The sequence below is a fragment of the Mustela lutreola genome, chromosome 9 (genome assembly GCF_030435805.1).
Source record: "Mustela lutreola isolate mMusLut2 chromosome 9, mMusLut2.pri, whole genome shotgun sequence".
Classification (NCBI taxonomy): Eukaryota; Metazoa; Chordata; class Mammalia; order Carnivora; family Mustelidae; genus Mustela; species Mustela lutreola.
In genome coordinates this window covers 17834777-17851133 of record NC_081298.1, presented here as the reverse complement: position 1 = coordinate 17851133, position 16357 = coordinate 17834777, and the positions used below count along the sequence as shown (strand labels likewise).

General features: G+C 45.2%; 1 long non-coding RNA gene across 2 annotated transcripts in view; it reads left to right on the top strand.

Moving 5' to 3' along the window:
* Positions 1-16357, top strand: part of LOC131808041 (uncharacterized) — a 102838-nt gene that overhangs the window by 33760 nt on the left and 52721 nt on the right. The window contains exon 5 of one of the 2 annotated variants that reach the window (XR_009344658.1): positions 14152-14358. The exons of the other annotated variant lie outside the window; for it this stretch is intronic. This is a non-coding gene — a long non-coding RNA (uncharacterized LOC131808041). Of the gene's footprint in view, positions 1-14151; positions 14359-16357 lie in introns of those variants that run through there. 2 annotated transcript variants of the gene reach the window in all.

The following is a 16357-nucleotide window of genomic DNA, read 5'->3' as shown; positions in this document are numbered from 1 at the left end:
CCCTATGAGACAATAAGCTTCACGGAGGACAACTACCGTATTTCCTCTTTATGAGCAAGAAACGCGTGCCTCCACAAGCAGAGAATGCACGACTTGAGAAGCGCCGTCTTTCTCTGGATCGCACCTGAGAATTGCATCCCAGTGAGCTCAGCGAATGTGGATTTACTGTGGGAAGCTCTGAAAATTTTCTGGAAACACAATGGTCACGTGGCATCGAATCCACACCAAATTCGGAGATTTTTTGTTTTGTTTTGATTTTTTTTTTGATATTTGCAAAGGGTGAGAAGTGGGTCAGATTGTTAAATAGCAGGGCAGACATTCTTTTTTTTTTTTTTTAAATTTTTTATTTTTTATAAACATATATTTTTTATATACATATATTTTTATCCCCAGGTCTGTGAATCACCAGGTTTACACACTTCACAGCACTCACCAAATCACATACCCTCCCCAATGTCCATAATCCCACCCCCTTCTCCCCAACCCCCTCCCCCCGGCAACCCTCAGTTTGTTTTGTGAGATTAAGAGTCATTTATGGTTTGTCTCCCTCCCAATCCCATCTTGTTTCATTTATTCTTCTACCCACTTAAGCCTCCATGTTGCATCACCACTTCCTCATATCAGGGAGATCATATGATAGTTGTCTTTCTCTGCTTGACTTATTTCGCTAAGCATGATACGCTCTAGTTCCATCCACGTTGTTGCAAATGGCAAGATTCGGGGCAGACATTCTTATGGAGAGATCCCAAAGCGGTAAATTCTCAGAAACCTTGTGTTTGACACACCCAGACAGGTGAAGGGACTGGAACAGCCCTGGAGCATTCTCAAAAGAGCCACAAGATGGCACTGCGGTTGCTCCTCAGACCTGACTGAGAGAGAGACCCAGCAAGTCGCCGCCGCAATAATTATAGTGAAGAGTGCTCTACAAGTTAGAAGTGATTGCCTAATGGAAAGCCTGCTTGATTGGCCTTGAAGTTTGACTAGTGATGGAGACGTCCTCACGATGAAGACTTTTGGAGAAGGTTTCAGTGAAAGGCCAGTCTTGGCTGTTTGCTAAAGCCTGAGTCTTTGGTAAGAGGAGATGCATGGCTGTCTCCCCTGGAACCGTTAGGAGCAGCGAGCCTTCTAGCAATGGAGCTCCCTCCTGTTCTCTCCAGCCCAAACCTGTGTCCAACGTGTTTGCCCACCCTGGCTCTTTGCATCTTCTGCTGTGGGTCCCGCTTGCATGTTAGGGGTTGTAACACTGGGCAGGGTCCCGTTGGTGCTGTGAGGGTCTGCTCTCATGTCTGAAGTCTGCATGCCTGTGTCCATTCATTCATTCTTTCATTCAGTTTGCACTGAGTTCTTGCTGTGTGCTGGGCACCATCCTAGAAACCAGAGTTACAGCTGCAAATAAGACAGCCAGGGGTTGGGACTGAAGGCTCCCCTTTGGCTCCTGCCCTTCCCCGGTCCAGCCTGATTTGGCCAACCCTTGCCCATAGGGGAGACTCCTTTCTCTCAGCTCCAGTTTCCAGCTGGGGTCTTGCTGTGCCTGAATGGATGTCTTGCACAGTTTGATCATCTGAATGAGAGCTTTAATCTTGTCTTTGAGCTAATCCCCAGGGGCCTTGCCTATCCTTGGGCACTCATCTGGTGGACAAGAAAGCTGACCTGAGCTAGGGAGATTATGTGACCCCATTGCTCGGGACTGGGAGTGGGTATTCCAAGATGTAGAACTTTCATTTTTAAAACAAGGACTGAGGGGTTTCCTGGGATGTGAGACTTTCAGGGCTAAAACCTGGAAAGTCCTGGGTAAATTCTGGTGAGTCGGTCACCCTACACCAGTTTACCCAGTCATGGCTGGCAGGGCGGCCTTCCCTTTCCTCCTACCAGACAGGGTTTCCGAGGTCCCAGCTCCTAGGCTGGGAGAAGCATGTTAGACCATGGTGGAAGGCTTAAGGGAGCTGAGAGAGTGGCCTAGACTGTGGGAAGGCCCCTGCCTTCCCTGAACTGCAGTCTCTCTCCATCAGGCGAGCCCTGAGCACATGCCTTGTTGATCATTGGTCCCGAGACTCTAGAACACCCCCCAACCTCTGCTTCTGAGTCCTGCTCTTCCACGTTTTTGATGATGATCCCTGCTCCAGGACATGCTCCTGGGGTCCGACCTGGGGACTACAGTGGGAAAAAGATAGTTCTAGCAGTGGGGTGGGGCACGGGTACACTCAGACATTGGGACACTCCAGGCGGAGTCAAGGGCTTATACTCCCTGTCCCCGGTGCCCCCTGCTCCTGTCACCAAACCCTGGCTCTGTCCTGACAGCTGGCAGGTCTCTCCCATGCCTCCTACGCCCACTGGCCCATGAAACATGGGTGATGTCTGTGGCCTGTACTCAGTCTCCCCGCCTCCTTCCCTGCTCTGACCTGGTTCTGTTCCTTCCACTTCCTCTTTGTTTCCATGACCCTGCCTTGAGTGCAGACCAGGGTTTGTTTGTATTTGCCACCCCCCCCCCCCCAGTGTTTGAACCTCCAGATTCTGATGTCTTTTATTCCTCCTGCTGTCTTGGATAGGGCTTGCTGCTCAAGATCTGTTCCTGGTGGCTGGTGGTCACCTAGGACAGCCAGTTCCATGTAATCTATATGTGTGTATGGGAAGGGGTCTTGGGGTGTTTGTGGGCAGCACAGGACTTGGTAGAAGCAGAATCAAGGTTGGGTCAGGTCAGCATGAGGGGTCCTGGTGGAGAGCCAAGCTATAATTAATCTCTGACTGTCAGCCCAGGGAAAACTGGTGGGGCGAGGATCCTAGCAGGAATTTATCCCACAAGGGCACTCCAGGGCCAGTCAGAAACTCCCAAGTTCAAGATTTAGCCAAGTTAGGAAGCAGTGAGATGCCTGGCTGTCAGCGGTGAGGGTAGGTGACTAGTTAAAGTGACGCAGTGAGCAGGGAGGGATTTTATCAAATGCTTTGGTTCAACAGCATCTTTTCCCCTTGGACATGATGCTGGAAGGATATTAAATGGTGCCAACTCCAAAGTCCTACCTGACCCAGCTGCAAGGAATGAACGAATACTCTTGTTGTTTGAGCCTAATGAGAGAGCCGTAGCCTCAGTGGGGAGAAGCCCCAGTCTACAGCCATAAACAAAGCTCCGGGGTGCAGCTGCATGGGGCCCCTGGGAGGGGCAGCAGGGGTCAGCATCACTTTGAGATGAGATCAGGGATGATTAATGTGGAGAGCTTGAGAGCTGCCGTCAGTGGCCTGCCAGGGAGAGGGACGGACGGAGGGGCTATTTGCTGCTGGAAGGAAATGGAGAACAGAGAACCACAGAGAGGAAGGCGGGAGCTTGCGGTCCCCCACCCCCCGGATGCGCCGCCTGCTAGCCAGACCCACTCCCACCAGGCAGCCTGCGACCCCTGGGTGGGCTGCAGCCAGGCGGAGCTGCTGTGGTCATATTTCTATGGAACCACAGCTCTGCCCTTTCAGATGCTGAATGTTATGCATTATTGGAAAAGGACAGAAGTCAGCGTGGGTCCCCCGGATTCCCACCGAGGAGGCTAATTAACCTCCAAGAGCCTCAAATGTTCTCATCTGCAAAGTCCTTTCTTTTCTTTTCTTTCTTTCTTTCTTTCTTTTTTTTTTTTTAAATAAAAATGTCCTTGCAAGTTTGCTCTGAGGGTTAAATGAGATAATAGGTCTAATAGGTCTGGCCCAGTGTCTGGCTCACAGCGAGTGCCCAGATTCTAGACGTGCTGAGCTCACAACTCCCAGATTGGTTTCATCAACCTTAGGGTCACACTCATGTTGGCCTGCTGGGCAGAGTCAGCCTCACTGCCCCTCTACCCCACCCCGCCCAGCACCACAGACTCAGTCTCTGAACTCACAGGTGTTTGTGAAGGTGTCGGTGCTAACAATGGATGGGAATATCTCACATCTCTGGGGGCTTTCCAGTGTTTCCACATCTTTGATTTTAACTTAAGAAGCATTAAATCTTTTTTTTTTTTTTGGAACAAGGATGGGGTATAAGTGAACTTTAAAGCAACCCCACTTATATCATCTTTGGAAAAACCTGATTTGGTACTATTCTCATTTTATGTATAAAAAAACATTTACCTAGTTGTAAGACTGGGGGTGGTTTTGTATATCCCCCCCCCCCCCAATCCCCTTAGTTTCTCTTCCTGAGAACAAGATTCTCTGTTCCCCTTGCCACTGCTGGGTCAGTCCTCCTTGCCTCTCCTTTGGAGCATTGTATAGTCTCTGTTCTCCCAACTTCAGATTTTCATCCCTCCATCCTACTGCTCCCCGCCCCCCGCCTCCTGCCAAGCATTTGCCCCGGAGTAAAAAGTAATCACGCAACTCCTGTTCGCAGAGACACAAACCAGTCCCAAACACCCACTGCACAGAATCCACTTTTTTTTTTTTTTTTTAAGATATTATTTATTTATTTTACAGACAGAGATCACAAGTAGGCAGAGAGGCAGGCAGAGAGGAGGAAGCAGGCTCCCTGCTGAGCAGAGAGCCCAATGCGGGGCTTGATCCTAGGACCTGAACCGAAGGCAGAGGCTTTAACCCACTGAGCCACCCAGGCACCCCCAGAATCCACATTCTTTAGTATGGCACACAAGACTCTCCATGATATGGCACCTGGCTACCTTTCCAGCCTTATCTCTCATCACACCTTGCCTGGCTGCCCATTTCATCCTAGATGCTAGGGTAGACTCTGCACAGCCTGGTAGCATACTAGTTTATCTATTTTATTATTAATGACTTTTGAAATAGGATCTCTTACAGCTTTTAAAATATAACTAGTTGAGCTCTCTTTCTGTTTTCAAGTGAATTAATTCCTGTTATCTTTAGTTATTTCTCCTGTCCCCTCTAGTTAGGATTTCTTGGCTGTGTCTGCTCTCTGTTCTGCTCCCTACTTCAGGTGGGCTCGGTTTCCCTTGGCAACAGTGGGAGTGGGAAGGGCATCCTAGTAGAAGTCTTCTCTCCTTGTTTTGATCTTAGTGTTTGCCTCCCCTGTGCATGGTTACTTCTCTGCAACCACAATGCCAGGTAGAACGTCACAGCTGTGTTTATGTGAATTTTTACGTGCTTTGACTGGTGGGAGCCAGTAAGACAAAGTCCGTCTGTAGTGTCCCCAGAGTTCTGAAACCTATAGATTTGGTTTCACACATTTATAAAACCCCAAATCTTCCCATTCCCCCCCTCCATTCAGGTCTCCATTTGTATTGCTCTTGGGGAGTTTTCCGTTGCCACTTATCCTGAAACCATATTAGGCAGGTCCTTCTGGTTTCTCTTATCTTGCTATTTTTGAAATGGGGTTTGTGGTCCTAGACAACATTATTTGTGTCTCTTGGCAACCTTGTTTGGCATCTGTACAACAATAATGAGAATGCTCTAAATCCTATTTGTGTAGGATTTGGTAACAATATGGTAACAATATGGTAAAATATATGGTAACAATAACTTGGACAGGTGTACAGGGATGCATGCTTGAGAATGTTCCTTGGAGCAGGGTCTGTCATACCTGAGGGTGGAAGCAACTGAAACATCAGTGGCTAGTTGACTTCTTAAATGCATATGACTGCACCCTAACATTATGTCACCACTGAGAACAGCCTCTATTCATTAATAGGGAAAATTGTTATTTACGTGATTAAGTGAAAACAATGAATTTTATGTCAAGTATGAAAATGTGATTCCATTTCAGTTAACAGAAGATTATTACATACATACATACTCTTGTGACTAGCCTAGAAAAAACTGGAAGGAATGTTTAAACTGTAACATTAGTTAAGGGAGTGGGAGGTGTGGTGGGGGTGGAATTACAGATAGAGGACTTTCTCATCTAACTCATACATTATGGAATGTATACTTTTTTACTTATAAAATATAATATGTTGCTTTCAAAATCAGGAAAAAAGTTTTAGGTCTTCAGGAATGCAACCAAAGCTATTATTAGTGGAAAATTCATTGCCTTTAATAGTAGAATTACTAAGCAGAAAGAATGAAAACAAGTTCTAGATAAATAAACACAATATAAAAGTAGGACTCACAGTGGAAATGAATGGACACAAGGGGCTCCTGGAGGGCTCCGTTCGTTGAGAGTCCCACTTTTTATTTTGGTTCAGGACATGATCGTGGGGTCATCAGATAAGAGTCCTGTGTCAGGCTGCACACTTGTTGGGGAATCTGCTTGAGATTCTCTCCCTCTCCTTCTACCCCTCCCTCCCACTTTCTCTTTCTCAAGTAAATAAATACATCTTTAGAAAAGAGAAGTAGGTGGACATAAGCAAAAGGCAATAAAGAAAGTGCAATTACACATATGAGGACAAGTAAAAGGACCCGGGAGAAACTAGAGTCCGCAACACAAAACGAGAAGGAAACATCACATCTATCTAGTTATGCTGCTGTGCAAAAAAGGGGTTTGTAATAGACTTAAAAGGAACAAGCAGGTCTTAGAATTTGTGGAGCATATAGCCTAGCTTGCACCACTGCAGTTAAAGAAAAACAATCTGAGGGTCTTGAAGGGGCGGGGGGTGGGAGGTTGGGGTACCAGGTGGTGGGTATTAGAGAGGGCACAGATTGCATGGAGCACTGGGTGTGGTGCAAAAATAATGAATACTGTTATGCTGAAAAAAAATTATTTATTTATTTGGGGAGAGAGAGAGTGGGGAAAGGGGCAGAGGGAGAGAATATCCACACAGACTCCCACTGAGTGTGGAGCCTGACCCAGGGCTCAATCTCATGAGCCATGGGATCATTACCTAAGTTGCATCCAAGAGTCTGATGCTCAACTGACTGAGCCACCCTGGTACCCCAGCACAATTTCAGTTTTGATTTTTGTTTGAAATAAAAATTTTCTGAGAGAGTTTATTTCTTAATTATTTGGCTTTTTTTCTTTGCTTTGCTTGTGTCAACTTTTGTGTTAGTTTTTATTAGGTTTTACTGTATTATATGTGAAAAATATGCCAAGTGCAATTTCTACTTTTGTGAATTTACTAAGATGTTTTTTTTTTTTTTTTTAGAATTCTGTAAATGCTCCATGTACTTAAAAAGAATATGCTTGTTTGGAGGGTGTAGAGTTTGAAACTTACCAATGGATCCATCTTACCAATTTGGTTAATTGGGTTGTGTATAGTTCCACATTTTTTAGTTCCTCTGATCTGTCTTAGGATAAACACTCTGAGTCCCTTTTCTCCCACCAGGTTCTCCTTGTATTTACAACAATTTCTGTGTTGTGTATTTTGATGACACCTGCTACTTAGTATGTAAAATTTCAAAATGTCTACATTTTCATTACTGGATAAAACTCATTATAATTGGCCTCATTCTTACAGCTTCTTATCTTTTAACTTTGGATTAAATTTTGATCTCATTATGGACAGCATTGATTTTTGAAAAAATATCACAGCCTCACTGAGATATACTTCATGCACTATACAATCCACCCATGAAAAGTATAAAACTTGATGGGGTTTAGCGTATCTAGAGAGTCATGTAACCATCGTCACAATCCGTTTTAGAATATTTTCTTCACCCCAAAAAGAAACCCTGAACCCTAATTAGCAGTCACTCTTCCTTTTCCCCAATCCTTGAAGCCTTATGCAATCACTAATCTGTTTTTTGCCTCTATAGATTTGTTCATTCTGTACATTTCATGTAAATGGAATGATACAAGATGTGGTCTTCTGTGATTTTTCACTTAGGATGATCTCAAGGTCTATCCCTGTTGGAGTCATAAAGTGATGACACTTTATTTTCTTACTGATGAACAATGTTCCATTGTATGCATATATCACATTGTGTTTATAGACACTTGGGTTGTGCCCACTCTTGGGCCATCAGAAACAATCCAGCTAAGAGCATTCTTGGACAGGTTTTTGTGTGGACATATGTTTTCTTTTCTCTTGGATATATACCTAGGAATGAAATGTGAAATGCTAGGTCATGTGGAACTCCTTTTTTTTTTTTTTTTCCTGGTGTTGTTCATTCTCCCCCTTACTTTTGGATAAGAGTTTTCTGTCTTTATGAGTAATGGTAACCTTTTTTCTGTAACACATGTTGAAAGTATTTTTCTAAGTTTATTTATTGGTCACACAGAAGGTTTACATTTTTATGTAGTACAATCTGCCAGTCTTTCCTGTTTGGTTTCTGTTCTTGATTTGATGTTTGAAAAAAATGCCCTCGCCATCCTGGAGCCATAAAACTATTTATCTAAATGTTCTTCTGGTTTTCTTCTGCATACCCTTTCTATGTTTATGTCTTTGATTCATTTGGTTTCTATTTCGGTGTACGAGTGGAATTGGCATCCAGCTTAATTTTTTCCCCAAAGGACTAGTCAGCTGGGAGAATTTTAGCAAAGCTGTTTTCCTTTATCTTTTCCTGCATCTTGGTCCTGTGATGGTAGCAGCTTTAGCTCATTTCTGGCTGCTCTTTCTTGCATCCTGGGGCCTGAGGAATCACCCCAGATGCAGATTGGAGTGCCCTAAAATGTTCACAACCCCCTAGCTGGGCAGTGAGCCTAGCTTGTCAAGGAGGGTGCACCAAGGTTTGGCAAACCCTCTAGGGTACTTGGGTTTCAGTGGGCAGGTGACAGTGGGGCTGTCAGTATCCTACTTCCTCTCTGCCTGGATCAAGGTGAGATGGGACTGGGTGGCACTTGTATTCCATTGTGTAAATTTCAGAGAGGTCTATCAGCACCTTGCTTTTTTATTTCTTTTTATATCAATTTTTTTTTCTTGCCTTCCACAAGGCCACAGATCTCAGCATCGCCTCCCTGCCCCACATCTTTCCAGACCTCTAGTAAGGTCTGCACAGCCTGCTAACACCTGTTTCCTGCCTCAGACTATAGGGGGAATATTAGACTGTTCAATACAATGAGGCCGGGTGACTGCCAGAGAGAGGAAGTGACTTATCTACAGTCATTCAGCAAATGTGTGGCAGACATAGGGATACAGCTTAGATGCATAAATTCCTGCAGACCTAGGGCTAAAGGTTGGGTGCTTTAACTCCTAGATAAAGGGTTTCTTCTACCATGTGACACAAGCCACCATTTATGAACACACATTCTAGAACAAGTGTGCCTGGGTTCATATTCCATCTCTGTTGCTTCCTAGCTATGTGAATTTAAGTAAGTTACTTCCCTTTCCTGAGCCCCATTTTTTTTTTTTTATCTGTCTAGTGAGGGTAAAATAGTACCCATAGTATTGTTGTGAGGATTATAAACTACCTGGAAGTCACTTAGAACATTGCCTGTCCATGATCGATGTAAGTGTTAGCTCCCCCCTCTTTTTTTTAAGATTTTATTTATTTATTTGACAGAGATTACAATCAGGCAGAGAGCAGGCAGAGAGAGAGAGGGGGAAGCAGACTCCCTGCTGAGCAGAGAGCCTGATGCAGGGCTCAATCCCAGGACGCTGGGACCATGACCTGAGCCGAAGGCAGAGGCTTTAACCCACTGAGCCACCCAGGCACCACAAATGTTAGCCCTTTTATTATGTGGCTCTGGATACAAAGTACACAGCAGTGGGAGTTCTTGTCTTCCTCCTGTCCATTGTTATGAAGTTTTGATGGTTTGCAGAGTTCCTTAATTAAAAATCAACAAATATTTGTATAACTTTGAATGCCCTCAAAACAAATAAATAAAAAAAAAAGAGTAGACACTGGCTATTTCACATGCCCATTTGGAAATATTGGGAGCAAGAGATATGGATCTACACGGTTCCCTTGACTATAAATTGCAAAAGCCAAGAGAACTCATGAATAGATCCAATCAACACTACTCCTTGCTCAATTCCAAATGCAAATTGCGAAAAGAACTGGGTTGGAAAACCCTCAAGCATATGCTCAGATAATTTCCAAAGTTTGTTTTCGGTCTGCCTCCTAGAGGACTAAGCTTTGACAAGAGAGGGAATACATTCCAGAGGGGTGGGGGTGGTGGGAGGGTTGGGGGTGTGTCTTCAGGGATTAGAGGTGTCGATGTTTCCTTTTTTGTACATATGCAGCCTACTGACTGTTTAATAATTGATTATTCAACACACTTCCTATTGGCTTCCTTTCATTTTGAAATGTCCCCAGTTTCGTGCGTGAACACACGCTTCCTACCTCAAAGAGCCGAATCTGTCACTCTCCTATTAATGTCACACTGAAGTTAAGACAGAGTTCATCTTCTTACCACAGTGTAAGATCAGCTCAGGGAGAGGGGGCTGGTCTTTGTAGTAAGTTTTAGGGTAATTCTAAGACAGTCAGGGATTCTCTTCCCATAGAGGCAGGAATGGATACGGTGCAGTAGAGCCTGCCTCAGCCTGGAACTGGAGGGGCCTGTTGTAAGTGAGTTGGCGTGGCGTTCCCTTACCAACGTGTATTGTGGTTGTGTACTGTGAGTCCCCAGTGAAGATGCTGTAAAGAGGTGTGATGCGAGCTGGAGGCCGGGAGGAAATGGGGGATGTGGTTTGTGTACAAATAAAGAGAGAGTTTGATAAACAGGGGAATGATAAATGATAAAACAAACAAATGGCAAGAGGAAGTCAAGGTTCTAGGAGTTAGTCTAGCGTGGACGAGTGGGGGCAGGGTGTGGGGACGGTGGGGCTCAAGAACCCTGTGTGGGTATAGGTACAAGGGCAGCCTGGGTCAAGGGTGTGGACTCTTAGAACGCTCTTCTTTCCTTCCTTCTCCAGGACCTGAGGGGAATGGGTACTGACTGGGTCAATATGGGATTAAGGTAGGGACTCTTTTTTTTTTTTTTTAATTTTAATTTTTTAAAAGATTTTATTTTTATTTATTTGAGACAGAGAAAGCATGAGACAGAGCATGAGAGAGACAGAGACAGAGAGAGAGCACAAGCAGGGGGGAGAAGTAGGGGGAGAAGAAGACCCTGGGATCATCACCTGAGCCAAAGGCAGATGCTTAACCAACTGAGCCACCCAGGTGCCCTCTTTTTTTTTAAAGATAGAAAGAAAGAGAGAGTGTATATGTATGGGGGTGGTGGGGGTGGTGATGAGGAGGGGCAGAGGGAGAGAGAGAGAATCTTTTTTTTTTTTTTTAAAGATTTTATTTATTTATTTGACAGACAGAGATTGCAAGTAGGCAGAGAGGCAGGCAGAGAGAGACAGAGAAGGAAGCAGGCTCCCCGCTGAACAGAGAGCCTGATGCAGGACTCGATCCCAGTACCCTGAGATCATGACCTGAGCCAAAGGCAGAGGCTTAACCCACTGAGCCACCCAGGTGCCCAGAGAGAGAGAATCTTAAGCAGACTCTGAGCTGAGTGTGGAGTCTGATATGGGGCTCGATCTCATAACCCTGAGATCATGACCTGAGCCGAAATCAAGAGTTGGATGCTTAAGTCACAGGATAGGAGTCCTTAACTTGGTGTTCACCAAAGGGTCTTAGATAAACCTAATGGGAATCTGTGAACATAAGTGGGATAAAACATTTTTGTTTTCACTAACATCTAAATGAAATTTACCATTTCCTTCAATTACTGAATATAGACAACAAACTTCCATAGTATTAGCACTATTTGTGACTTTGCTACCAAAAATAATCTCTGATATCTTAATTTAATTTCACATTGAAGCTGTTACAGATGTCTCAAACATTATTCATGCTCATCACTACTTTCAAATTATTTAAGTTATTAGATAGATCTCATTGTTTAATGCATTAATAAAGGAACACATACATTTCTACACCCAATTTTAAAAATACATTGATAACTGTATTTCAGCATCTTTGGATTTTTTTTTTATTCACTGTGTTTTATTTTGTGCATTTAAAGATATTATTCTGAGGGGCGCCTGGGTGGCTCAGTTGGTTAAGTGACTGCCTTCGGCTCAGGTCATGATCCCGGAGTCCCGGGATCGAGTCCCACATCGGGCTCCCAGCTCCATGGGGAGTCTGCTTGTCCCTCTGACCTTCTCCCCTCTCATGCTCTCTCTCTCTCACTCTCTCTCTCAAATAAATAAATAAAAAATATTAAAAAAAGATATTATTCTGAGAAATAATGTACAGGCTTCAACAGATTGCCAACATAGTCCTTGGACAGAAAAGGTCAAGGAAGTGTGTTAGGTGGTTCAGAAAGGGGGCAGACAGCTGGAGTTACTGTTACTGTTACAGACACTTACTGTTGAGCCTGGGGGGAGAGGTTCTGGTCAGAGAGAAAAACAGGAATCCACCCTGGGATGCTACGACCCACGTGTCTGCACACTGGACCAGCCACTGCTAGTACACTCTGTTCCTGGGTACCCCTCAGGCCTGCCCTAGCCCCCCGAGCAGAAGATGGAGCTGGAAGGATGTAGGTCCTGGGGCCGTTGTTCAAGGCTGGTGGGCCTGGGTCTGGGAGACTGAGCTGGGGTGCTGACTATCTCATTGGTCCCAGAGTCTCCTTTTGGTGATTGAGCTGGCAAGTCTGAGATCAGAGCCAGGCTTTGGCCTGGACTGACTGCATCCCAGCTGTGGGACTCCTGAGCCTGGATTGCTATCTCTGGATTGCCATTCATTCAACTCACTTTGATTAAGCTCCACGCACTGTGTAGGAGGACAATGCCTCTTTCGTCGCTGAGGCGATTAGATGAGATGCCACGTCTGACAGCACTCTGAAAATGGATCTTCTCCTTGTAGAAGTTTTCCTAAAAAAAATTATCCATCTCTTTTCATTCTCAGTCAAGTCGCCCTTTGAAGAGAAGAGACTTGAGCCCATCCAAAAAGGGTCCAGGCTTGGGAGTTTGGTGCGCTGCTGGGCTGACCCTTCCAGTCTTTCTGATGGTGCAGTGTCAAGTGTCAGGACCAAATTCCAGTGGTTTCTACCAGATGAGACCAGTCTGCTGGATTCAATTAGGGCTGTCAGCCTGGCTAACAGGGTGTGCATTTTTATTTATGCACTGAAGTACCCTGATAATTAAACTCATTCAAAGTCATGATGATTGGTTACTTAAGAGGCCCAAGTGATCACAAGTGAGGACTGTAATTTGAATGTACATCACACTGTTTGGCTTAGCAGTGCAGCACGGTTTGTCTATTGCAAAAAGGACAAAGGAAAAAAAACGTTCACATGTAGGAGGCCGAGCAGGAATGTTAGGGCAAGTGGGGCAAACCCTGCTGTGATCCAAAAGTCACCTCGAAGCATAAAGATAGCTCATTCTCTTGGTAGAACAAAGAGGGCACACCAACCCCTAAGAGCCAATAGAGTTCCAGCTCCCCTAGGCGAAGACCTCCAGGAGCCTAGATGCTAGGACATCGCTGATGATGGAAACCCTTGCTGGACAGCACCTCTTACGCGCCTACCTTCCAGCCCTGGCCACCAGCCCCACCAGCTGTGGAGATGGACGAAGGTGATGCTCTGGGACCAGATTCCTCAGATCCCACCTCTTCCACTGGCTGGGTCACCAATGGCTAGTTGCTTGGCCTCTCTGGGCCTCAGTTTCTTTATCTGCAAAAATGGGGATATCAGGTCAATTTTACTGAAAATTAAGAAAGGGAATGATGATAAAGCACCTGGCCTACAGCACATGCTAAATCTGTCTGAGTGGTTATTGATGTCATTGGAGGGGGTTGTAGGGTGAAAGCAAACTCATCAGGCCCTCTCTGGTTGGGCGATAGTCCCCTTCCTCTTTCTTCTCAGGCAGCCCATCTTCTGCAACTATTGGCTCCCTCTCTCCATTCACGGCAAAATTTGAGCACATTCCTTTCTTGCCCGTCAGCTTAAAAACTTGGCTTCCATCCTCCCCAGGAACAGAACAAATGGATCTCTGCTTATGAGCGCTACAGGATTCTGATAGGAAAGTTGTCGGAATTTTGGGGCAAGATCAGGAAATGCCACCTGCTTATCTCAGTGCTTGGAAATTAGCATCAGTGAGAACAGGGGAGAGGAGGGACTTGGCCACTTTTTAAATTGAAGGGACCGTTGTACCTCTTGTGAGTGGTGAAGTTCTTGGATGACATGGCTAAACCTTTCTGAGCCCTGGGCTGACGTGGCTGGGCCAGCTCTTTGTCCACCACAAACTCACTGTCCCCTTTCCACAGTGTGTCACTGAGCAGTACCTGTCCAGCCAGAAATTCCTCATCCCAGTGTACTTATATGGAAATGGAGCCATATGACTCCTTCTCTCCAAAGGATTTTGAGTGGTAGTGAGGTGTGTCCCTTCTGAGCTGAGGCTCTCTTTCTGCTTCTCCTGGCAGGAGACAAAGGACTCCCAGGCCCTGAGGGATGACAGGGCCACAAAACAGAAGGTACCTGGGTCCCTAATCAACGAGTAGAGGAAAGCCACCTGTCAGCCGGGAACACTTGCATTGGCCTTTTAGGTGAGTGAGGAGTACCTTCCAAGTGGGCAAAGATGGTGACGATGTTGGGTTTGTTTGTTATAGCAGCTGGTGTCACAAGGACTAATAAAGCTGTCACGGGTAAGGTGGTTGTCCTGGTTTGAAGCGCTCCACAAACTCAGGCTGCAAATACCCCATTCGTTGATTTGTTCACCTGCCCATTTGTATAAATGAATATTTATCGAGCACCTATTCTCAGGCCCTGTTCTGAGAGCTGGCAGGTGCAATGATGGACAAGACTGACAATGACGAGGAGCAGGGCAGACAAAGGCCCTGCCCTTATAAGGAATTTATAGGCTGTTCAGAGAGAATGCAAACAAATAAACTCATGGAAGTCACTTTAGAAAATGTTCAGGGCAACGAAGAAAGCCAAAGAGGGCAAGGTGATAGGAAATGGCCATATTTGGGTAGCAGGTCAGGGAAGGGCTGTTGGAGGAGGTGGCATTGGAGCTGGGACCTGGCTGGGGGGAAGCATCTCCTTCCTCTCTTCCCATCCTGATGATGCTTCAGCCTCAGCAAATTACTTGCTCTTCTAGACCTTCCCTGGCACTTCCCTGCCTCCATGCTACTGGACCATCCTTCTCATACTGTGAACTGCGCCAGCTCATAGGCCCTACTCCCCATCGGCAGCTCCCAAGAAGAGGGGGACTCCTCTGGCAGAAGTAACAGCTCCCATCTGTGTGCCTACCTCTACAACAACCCCTGTGTTGTCTTCTATTTTTTTTTTTTTTTAATTCATCGATTCCTCCTAGCAGCCTGTGACCTCTTACTCATTTGTCTTTGTATTCTAGACTGTTGCACAGTGCTGGGCACACAGTGGGGGCTCACTGAGTATTCGTGGTGTTGATTTGACAGGAAACCCACCAGAAATGATTATTTAGTTCTATCAGGAGCCTGCGCAATGCACTATGTTTTGAAAGTGGCTTTTGTTCAGACTCGGTGTCTAGAACAGCAGCCCCTTTAACTGTGTGCATATGGCGGCTGAGCCAATTTCAATTAGTATGTGCATAAATACTCATATTTCTCAGACACAAGGCAGAATCTCTGTTTTCTTGTTTCTTTCATTTTCTTTTTTTCTGGTTGCAAAATACATCCTCTCTAGTTCATGGTAAACCTGACAACACTTCTTCAGGTTGATGAAACCATCCATTAGATCCTCTACAAGGGGGGGTGGGCGTGAGGGTTCGGGATAGAGGTAGGATGAGATGCATTTCTATCTGTGAAGGCCTAGCCTTCCCCCCGCCCCCCTTAAGTTTTTAAAAATTCTAGTTAACATACAGTGCACTATTGGTTTCTGGAGTAGAATTCAGTGATTTGTCACTTACGTAGAACTCCCAGGGCTCAGCATAACAAGTGCCCTCCTTAATGCCCATCCCCCATCCACCTCCAGCCGTCACCCCTCAGTTTATTCTTTATCATTAAGAGTCTGTCATGGTTTGTTTTCCTCTTTCTTTTTCCTTCCTCCTCGTCTCATATGTTCATCTGTTTTGTTTCTTGAATTCCACATGTAAGTGGAATCATATGGTATTTGTCTTTCTCTGACTTGTTTTGCTTAGCCTAATATACTGTAGCTCCATCCGTGTCATTGCAAATGGCAAGGTTTCCTTCTTTTTGATGGCTAAGTAATATTCCCTTGTAGATGTACACACCACATCTTCTTTATCCATTCTTCTCTCAAAGGATATTTGGGCTCTCTCCACAGTTTGGTTATAGTGGACATTGCTGCTATAAACATCAGGGTGCACGTGCCCTTTCAAATCTGTATTTTTGTATCCTTCTGGTAAATACCCAGTAGTGCAATTGCCGGATCACAGAGTAGCTCTAATTTCAACTTTCTGAGGAACCTCCATGCTGTTTTCCAGAGTGGCTGCACCAGTTTGTGTTCCTATCAACAGTGTAAGAGGGTTCCCCTTTCTGCTTGTCCTTGAAGGCCTAAACTTTGATCTTCCCTCTTCAGACTCAAGTCAGACCGGCAACCAGAGGTACATGGGTGAAGATAAAATCATACTTGAGAAATCTTCTCTTTTTCTGATAAAGATCGATCTGTTGTCATTGCCTGGGGAAC